Raw genomic sequence first — 8,748 nt, 5'->3', positions numbered from 1 at the left:
CAAGGCAAATAAGCTAGCTCACCTCGTACGTTGCAGGATATTTTCACTGGCAAGAAGATACGTGAAGCCGTTCTACCGCTCCGCTACAAGTCTCATTCTGCATTTCAGCAGATAAGTGTGAAATGTGCCCTGTCACACGCCTCTGTCTCCGAGAGGAGCGGAGCCCAGCCCGGGCAGCAGAGAGAGCAATTTACGGCTTACTCGGCAATGGGGGCATTCGCCCCCGTGTTTACCGGTCTCGGGTGGGTCTGCGGTATCTAAATCCGTGATTGCGGGGAACTGAGCGTATTTAGGGCTGAAGTTGTCACCGCTTTCTCCACAGACGACGCAGTTCCACCAGTCACGTGCGGCTCGTGTAGAGGGCGCCTCTTGCTCAGGCGTATATGGGCGTATCTCTCAAGAATGGGACCCACTCACAGCTCATATAAGGACGCACGTGGGCCTTTCACTAACAACCGCGGCAAATCGGTAATAGCGGTGTAGGAATCCAGCAACAGCCGGCGCCGCGGTTACAATGTAGGGAAAAGCACACATCGCGGGCTCATAGGAACGCAAGGGGAGTTTGGAAAGAAGCCCGAAGCAACGTCTCCGGTTGCAGTCTAACAGCAGAGAAAGGACTCTTGGGTTCGGGAACTGCTGTGGGTTCCCCCACCCCCCTCTGTTTTTATCTGTCTGACGATCTAAGCGAACTCGATGTCCGAAACCACGTCCCCCCTGTTCCTCCCCCTTCCGAAAAAGAAAAGAAGGCGTGCAAGACAGCATCATTTTCTTGCAAGTTCCACCGCTACTTCTTCGTTGCGTTCACATTGCTTATGACGGGCCACGTTCTTAGCTTTATTCAGCCGCTAGCTGATAGTATTCGTGCTTTTGGAACACTGGCTGTCTCTTCGTCGCTTCTTTCTTACGAAAAAACCCTCTCGTTGCCATTCAAGCGTTCCCTGACTTTCAGCCAGCCTTCCAAATCAAGACAAACTTCAGTTTCAGCCAAAATGCACAGCAGTGACAATCTTAGCTCAGCGACAAACTAAACAGATACTTGCAGCTATATTGTCATCTGCAATGTCACCACGGACGCATCTAGATTGATGGCATTCGTGTTTTTATTCGGCCCTTTGGGTGCATGCATAAGCTTAGCGCCCGTGAAGCGACTCCCTTATCTACTTCTCAACACCTAAGGTAGAAGTCCTTTATTTTTTTTTTTTTTGGGGGGGGGGGGGGTTGCGACCTGACTGGCCTTGAACTGCATGGATGTTCAGAAAACGTTGCACTACACGCAGGAATAGAACCTTCCTTGAAAGTAATCGAGAAACGTCACTGCCGCGGTCCTGGGCTTGCGACGGCTATGGCTAATGAAGGCATGGCAAGATGCATGGAGGGTAAGCAAAAGCTTCAAAAACTTCCGCGCAGGTTCCCGTCTATGGCTGGTTTTCACGCCGTGAATCTGCAGCCGAATATTCTTCGTACGCATACAACCACAACACCGACACACTAGCCGGTCGAGTCCAGCTGACTCGCGCTTATGCCTGGGATGTCCCCCCGGCCTCTAAGCTCCCTCCCCTCACCCCCACCATTTCCTTTTACAAACGCTGTATAAAACGGTCCTCTTCCTCTTCCAAGCGCGCGTATTTGGCGCCGCGTCCACTAATCCGTCGACGATACCGCCGCCATCTGCGACCAATTGTGACGCGTCGGCGCTCTTCGACAACACCAGTGGCAGGAGCAAAACGGTGGTCGCGCGGGTGCCGACAAGACTCCCCTCCGAATTTAAATAGAGAGAAGGGGGGAGGCGTGGGCTCTATCATTATACGACACTGAAAAGGCACAAAAGGGACCGGAGAGGGCTAAAATGCACCGTGCTTGGCTTCTCTTTGCAGGCTTGATTTGACCGGTGTCGCCGTGCGTGGCAAAACGGGTCGGTGTTGACAAAGACGAAAAAAAAAAGATTTTTTTTAAAGAAAGGGCGTAGCAAAAAAATTACTCGAGTCGTTGGTGACGCTGCCCGCATAGGTGGCTGGAGATAGATCGTCCATGTTTTAGATGCAGGTTCAAGAAAATTCCGAAAAATTCAAATGAGCAGTTTGATACAGTGTCACATGACTTCTTCATTATCATAGCAGCAACACTTTCGACGCCTTCTCATTTAACAAGACGAAATGATGCCGAAGTGGCAAAAGTTTCCATATATCCGCGCAGACTTTCAGTCAACTCTATAAAACTGTTACAGCATAAATTGCACTGTCTTGTAATATATCGTGCCTACGTAAACCCGAGCCCCGACTGGAGCAACTTCCTACTCGGCCGTTCCACATGTAGCGCTGTATGGTAGTCCGATCTGGCCGCGTGACACGGCTTTCGCACAATCAGACATGGCGTTAGAGATATCCGATTTGGAAGAATTGGCCGAGCCGGAGATCTTGGAGGAGAGGTCGCCGCTAGCCAAGCCCTTCTTCTCAGCCCGTAAAGGGCTGAGAAGAATGCTCGATGCTCGTGTTCAACGTGATCTACGCATGTTTGACTCTCTGCCGATGCGTGAGTATTCGCAAGCGTTCTGTTTATATCGTCCTCGTAGTCGCGAGTCGTTTGCTAAATAGGCGTAAAATCTCTCAGTGAAAACAAAATGCCACTCAAGGGAACCTCGAGACCAAGTTCCGTGGGCTAAACGTCTCCGAATATTATATGCGCTTCATATTGCCACTGACCAAATTATTTCTTTTTTCCAACGCATGTGCGATAGTTGTTTCGTATTTATAAAATATAACCAGCCTGTGGTTTATGACTATTTTAACTTACTAGAGAGTTCACGTTCATTGCCGTAATATAACGAGTCGCGTTGGCGGTGTTATCATGTGACGAGGTGATTCAGGGCCCATTCAGAACCCGGCGGACAAGCCGGAAGAACACCAGCTTCTCCACAGAGGCTGGAATAATTCATGCCAAAAGGCTCTGGTCACCCACCAGAAACTTCTTCTCGCCCTTCAAGTTGTATTTCACGCCCTTTGAAGCAAGAAGTATACTCTATGAGCATAAATTCAAACAAAAACAGTAATCATAAATGAAACTCTCGTTACGCGCATTTACAGAAAATTGAAGAAACTATCACTCCGCAGTCGATTTCTGAGCACTCTTGTAGTCCCAGATATGGTTCAAGAAAATTAGCGCTATAGCTTGTGTCTATGTCACGTCCCCGTCTTTTTGAATTGCGCTAAGGGCTTTGCCATTATGAGCAAACCGTACCAACTAGCCCAAGAATCAGCCTTGTTGGACGGGTTTCGGATCCTGAAAGTACAAACACAGGTGAACTTAAATACGCAACGACGCATTCAAGATCTCTTGTCATGTTCTCATGTAAATGTATGCTGATACATAGTACCTGAAATGAATCTTGTGACTGCGGTTTTGTCTTTTGGTAAGAACCTGCTCGAAGTAGTCAAAATTAACCCTCCGACTACAGGAAGACGGCACTATGAGTTCAGGTTTCAGTGATTAACTTTAAGCGACGAAATGTCATACCGCAAACAATATCATGAACCATCATTTGAACAGTCGCTTCTGGCTAACCAAACGGCAAATCCACATAAAGAAGGAAGCCGTGCACACTCGAGCCGCGCGAAACCGGCCAAACTTACGGCCCCTAGCGTTACACGCTACTGCATCGGCGACTTCATCACATGACTCCTGCATGCCTTTGAAGCTTACGGGGATAACGTTGCAACCTCTGACACCAAAACGCACTCAAAAAATTTCCCAACCCCGTTTCTCTCTCCTCTGGAATGCCACTTCTTCCCCTGTTGTCACAGCGTATGGCCTTCTCTTGTGGTGCGCCTCAGCTCGTCACTGTTGTATCTCCATGGTACGAGCGCGTCCACTTTCCTGCCAGGAAGCACCAAAGTAAGCTTAAAAAAAGTGATAAGAAATATCAGTGCCTTCCAACACGCCGTCCCTTCCGTTCCTCAGTTCCTTTCACGGAAGAGGTGGCACCCAAACCTTCACTGCCCTTTGACACTACCGGCCACGACTTCATAGACTCACGATGCGGTCTTGAGTGAATGGACTCCGCCGGGCACAACACACTCTATAGTACGGCTTCCCCCGGGTGGGAGCAGAACGCAAATTTGTCGACTCGGCTGTCGCAGCCTCCACGGATGTGCAGCGCCGCGGTTGTCGTTGAAACTCCGCTTTGCTTATGGTTCTGACATACCACGGAGTCACCGCTTTCCGTGGGCTTCTGTACAAAGACGCCGACCTTGCCTGTGCCCTGCTGCTGGGCAAAGAAAGAAACCCCGCTACCTGGAAGGCTTCGGATGTCTGCGCTTCAGCGGTAATAGAGTGGGTCGTTTCGGACTATACCGAATAGTTTGTGTGTTTGTCTGACTCGAACTCTTAACAGTTTACGCATTTTGTTGGCTTTTGGGCGAGATGTAGTCATTGTCGTTAAAATATTTTTTAATAATAATATCTTTTATTTCACTCATGAAGTGAGGGAGTGCGGGGAAAAAATGCTGACAAGTCAGTTTGGCTATAGTTCCCAGCTCCCCGGAGTACAAAGTACATGAAACAGAACATTTTAGAGCGCAGCTCTTTGGCGTCCGTTCCTGGGTTTCGCGTCGTCGTCGGCGTTGTCGTCGGCCTCGTAACCAGCTCCGCCCCCCTTTCATCCCCCCAGCGCTAGCAGCGACCGACTGATACCGCTGGATGCCGCTGACGCCGCTAGAGAGTCAAGATAACGTGACTGCATAGAACACCGTCGCTGCCATGCAGAAAGAGGAGGAAAGGGTTCCCCCCCCCCTGTTCTTGTGTGGCGGATAGGGTGCTCTTCAGTTGCCGACGCGCCGGTTATTTCACGTAGGCCCCGGCACGTCGACGAATACGTGACCACTTTCCCACGGCTAGACCTGGTTCTTAGCGCTGCGGAAGCGAGGGTATCATATTGTTTGTGTCGGCATCGGCGGCGTTGTCCCTGAAACCAACTCCGCAGCTGGGGTTGACTCACTATCGGCGTCAGCGGCATCCGTCAGTCGCTGCTATCTCTTCCCTCCTCCCTTTATCGTGTTGTCCGCTTCCTGCGCGCGCTTCTGCCCCCATCGTTTGCCGCTGGGTGTACACGCCGCCCCCCTCCCCCCTCTTCCTGCGAGTCTCCGGTTGTCAAAGCGCCGGCTCGAACTTAATTCCTTTCTTCGCTCCTCCTCCAATGCAACCCCTGTGCGGTGGCAATCAGAGAGCCAGATCGGTGGCGGCGGATCTGTATATGTGCACCGCCCGAGCCGAAATTGCCGCTGCCGTTCGCCCTGTGCGGTGGCAATCAGAGAGCCAGATCGGTGGCGGCTTGACATAAAGACAAACAGCAATTTCCTAACACTTATGCGGGAGAACATCCCGTTCCTCTCGCTCGTAACGCGTCCCACGGCTGTGACAACCTCGCGAGGCACTTGTATAGATCTCGTCTTTGAGAATCAAGCATTGGTGTACCAAGTCGAACATATATCAGGCTATTTCTCCGACCACAAAGCTTCCTTCATGACTGTCAAGAACTGTTAGTGGAGTCTTTGTTAAAGGAATACGTGTGAAAAATAAAAAAAAATTCTGTGATAGCGCATACATGTGTTGCTCGATTTCTTTGCCTCAATCTATCGAAAAGGTGAAACAGCTTATTTGCTGCGCTCAAATTTCGCATTAGGAAGTAACGTAATTGTCGGTAATTTTTTTTGGCATAGCAACATAAAAACCACAAACAAATAGCAATGCACCAATAGCTCGTCCACAACAGTGAGAATAACGGCTTCCAGAAATAAAAAGTTTGTAAACTGCGTGAAACGCCAAGGTTAAAGAAAACGTACTAACATGAAAAAAGTGCAAGTAAAGAACGCTACGTAATGAAAGAACTGACAAAAAAGGAATGGTACACGCTGTGTAGTATGAACTAGCACATTGTTTATTGGCAGTGCGTATAGCATGCATGCGCAGAGATGAAAAACCATATGAAATTCTGTCATGAGAAAGGAGTTTTGCCAGAGAAAAACAATTTCAGTTCCTGGTTCGACGCTGTTTCGGGAGTGGATCCGTTGTTATGGAAGAAATTTAACAAATCCGGTAGCGTTGTGTTTACCATTTGTTGTCCGTATCCTGTTCTTCACGTTTTGATTAGCTATGGATATGTGCTTAGACTCTTATAAGGTGCGGTCCTTTTAGAAAGCAATGCCAACCGTAGTAGGGATGAGCTGTTATTTTTACTTCAAGCTTGTAACGTGAACACAAGCAATGCGGATTTAGCTCGTATATTTTCATTATGCAGTACTTCAAGAACAGAGGGTGGGAAGGCTGGGCATATTGGGCAGACGGTGGGCATGGGGACGTTTTCAATATTTCTTAACATCTTTTTCTGCAAAATCATGATTATTTGCAAATTGCATTTTGCTGTGTTCCCCCAAACTAATTGGTAATATTTCATATGTGAGTAGAATAGCGCATTGTACAATAGAAGCTTAACCTTTGGCGGTAGAATACCTCTGTTGGCGTAGGTCAACCCAACCATGTGAGACAGTTTTGACACAACGTGGTCGATATGAATGTCCCGGGTCATATTTTTACAGAAATAGACTCCAAGTATTTTAAATGTGGTTGCTAATTTCTAGAGTTCTGCAGCTTAATGTCTGAGGTAATGTTAATCTTGTTTTTCACGCCGTATATGGCAGCCTTCGTTTTACCAACGTTTATATTCAATTTGCTAAGTTGCGCCCATGTATCTAATTCCACAAGGGTTTTGTTCGCTCTCATAATTAGGTAATCCGTACTTCCTGCAGAGAAGAACACTGTCACATCATCAGCGTATATGACAAATTTCACCATCGGATCGACGATGGTGAAATGTCATTCAAATACAAGTTAAACAGAAATGGGCCCAGAATACTCCCTTGACACACGCCGGCAGAAATGGGTAATACATTAGGAGAGTAGCCATTAAATACCCGTATTGTTTGCGCTCACTAAGGTAAGACGTCACAAGCGGTAGAAGCGTTCCGCGAAATCCGCAAATTTTCAAGATTTTTTAGTAGGATGGAGTGAATTAAATAATCGAAAGGCTTTTGTAAAATTCACGTTTGTTCCAAGGGCTACTTCTTATTCTTATTCCAAGGGCTGTTCTAGCAGTGCCATTTCTGTTGATAGATATTTCCGGAAGCCGTACTGCGCGCCGTGGATGATATTGCATTGTGCGCTAAAATATGTTATTTTGGTAAGAAGCATTCTTTTTCACATCCTTTTGAGAAAACAGGTAGTATGGACACGGTTCTAAAATGTTTAAAACCATTCTTACTTCCTTTTTTCTGCAATGCGCTCTCTTTGGAGAGCTGCATTTGCCCTGGAAATGTTCCTTGAGATAAGCAAAGGTTATATATGTGAGCTAAGCACTCTGCTATGTCTCTCATGACAAGCTTCACTGGTTTTATTACAATGTCGTTTGCGCTACCACATTTGCTATTATTTAGCCGCACGAAAACCGACATGACCTGTGATTCTGATATTAGCGCTAAGAACGTTGACTTCTCGTTTCTGATATGAATCAACGGAATTACTACTTATGTCTGCAAGGTTGCTGTTGAATGCGTTAGTTAACTGAGTGCCTGTGAATTCCTTATTTTTAGTCTGAATTTTTGTTACTGGGCTTGGGCCTGTTGATTTGTTTAGAAGTCCATTAAGTTTCCTCCATAATTCATCTTACTTAGTCATCGAGCGGATCGATAAACTGGTTACAGAAATATTAATCACGTGCACTGCGCATTTCCGCCGTCAGTTTATTTCTAAACACCTTAAAAGCGTTAAGCATCTCAGGGTCTCGAGTTTCTTCAAACTTCTTATATAGCCTATCCTTTTTATAAATTTTCTTCAGCAATCCAGGTGTGATCCGTGGCTTCCTAATGTTCCTTCGTTCCTGTGCATGTTTATAAGGAAAGCAATCGTTGTATATACGCAAAAAAAACGTTAAAAACAAAGCATACATATAAGCCCTTGCGGCACTTGTTTCCTTAAGAAACATCGCTCCCGTCATGATTACGAACTCTCTCTTTGAAATTGTTCAGGGTTTTATTCGACATATCTTGGAATAACTTTCATATCTTTTTTGTTTTAGGAAATGTGCGTTTTTGGAACGCACTTAATAACGCCGCTGTGGTCACTGATATCAGTATTTATTACGCCTGCTTTAAGAATAGGCATGTGCATATTGGTTATAAGTAGATCAAATAGGGATTCAGTATGCAGTATAATGCGTTTAGCATTGCCTATCATTTTTAAGAGGGCAAAAGAATTCAATAGATTTTCGAATTATCTTTTGTGGAGTTATCTGCAAGGAGGTTACTATTAAAATCACCACCTAAAATGGCACCGTATTCGCTTTCACTTATGAAGGACAAGAAAAGGTCAAGAAAAGCGAAAAAGGGTTTTAAATTTCCGTTTCGGGGCGGGGGGGGGGGGGCAATATATGACCGCCACAAGCTTGTTTTCGTTAACAAGCGACGCAACTTCATAATGAGGGATTATGACAGAAAATTCAGATCACACATCACACTGAAAGTGCTTTTTTACCATCAATAGTGCGCCACCACCGCGACTATTCGCGCGATTTAAAACAAATGTCATAAAAAGGAAGCTTTAGTATACTGCTATGTTCACCATACCAGGTTTCAGTCAACATGGCCACATCAAAAGCAAAACCTAGTTGCGTGAAAAGCAACACAAGTTCGGTTGTCTTAGACA

Source organism: Dermacentor variabilis, chromosome 6 (assembly GCF_050947875.1).
Source record: "Dermacentor variabilis isolate Ectoservices chromosome 6, ASM5094787v1, whole genome shotgun sequence".
Classification (NCBI taxonomy): Eukaryota; Metazoa; Arthropoda; class Arachnida; order Ixodida; family Ixodidae; genus Dermacentor; species Dermacentor variabilis.
The sequence above is the reverse complement of the archived record's forward strand: the minus strand, read 5'-3'. Positions refer to the sequence as shown.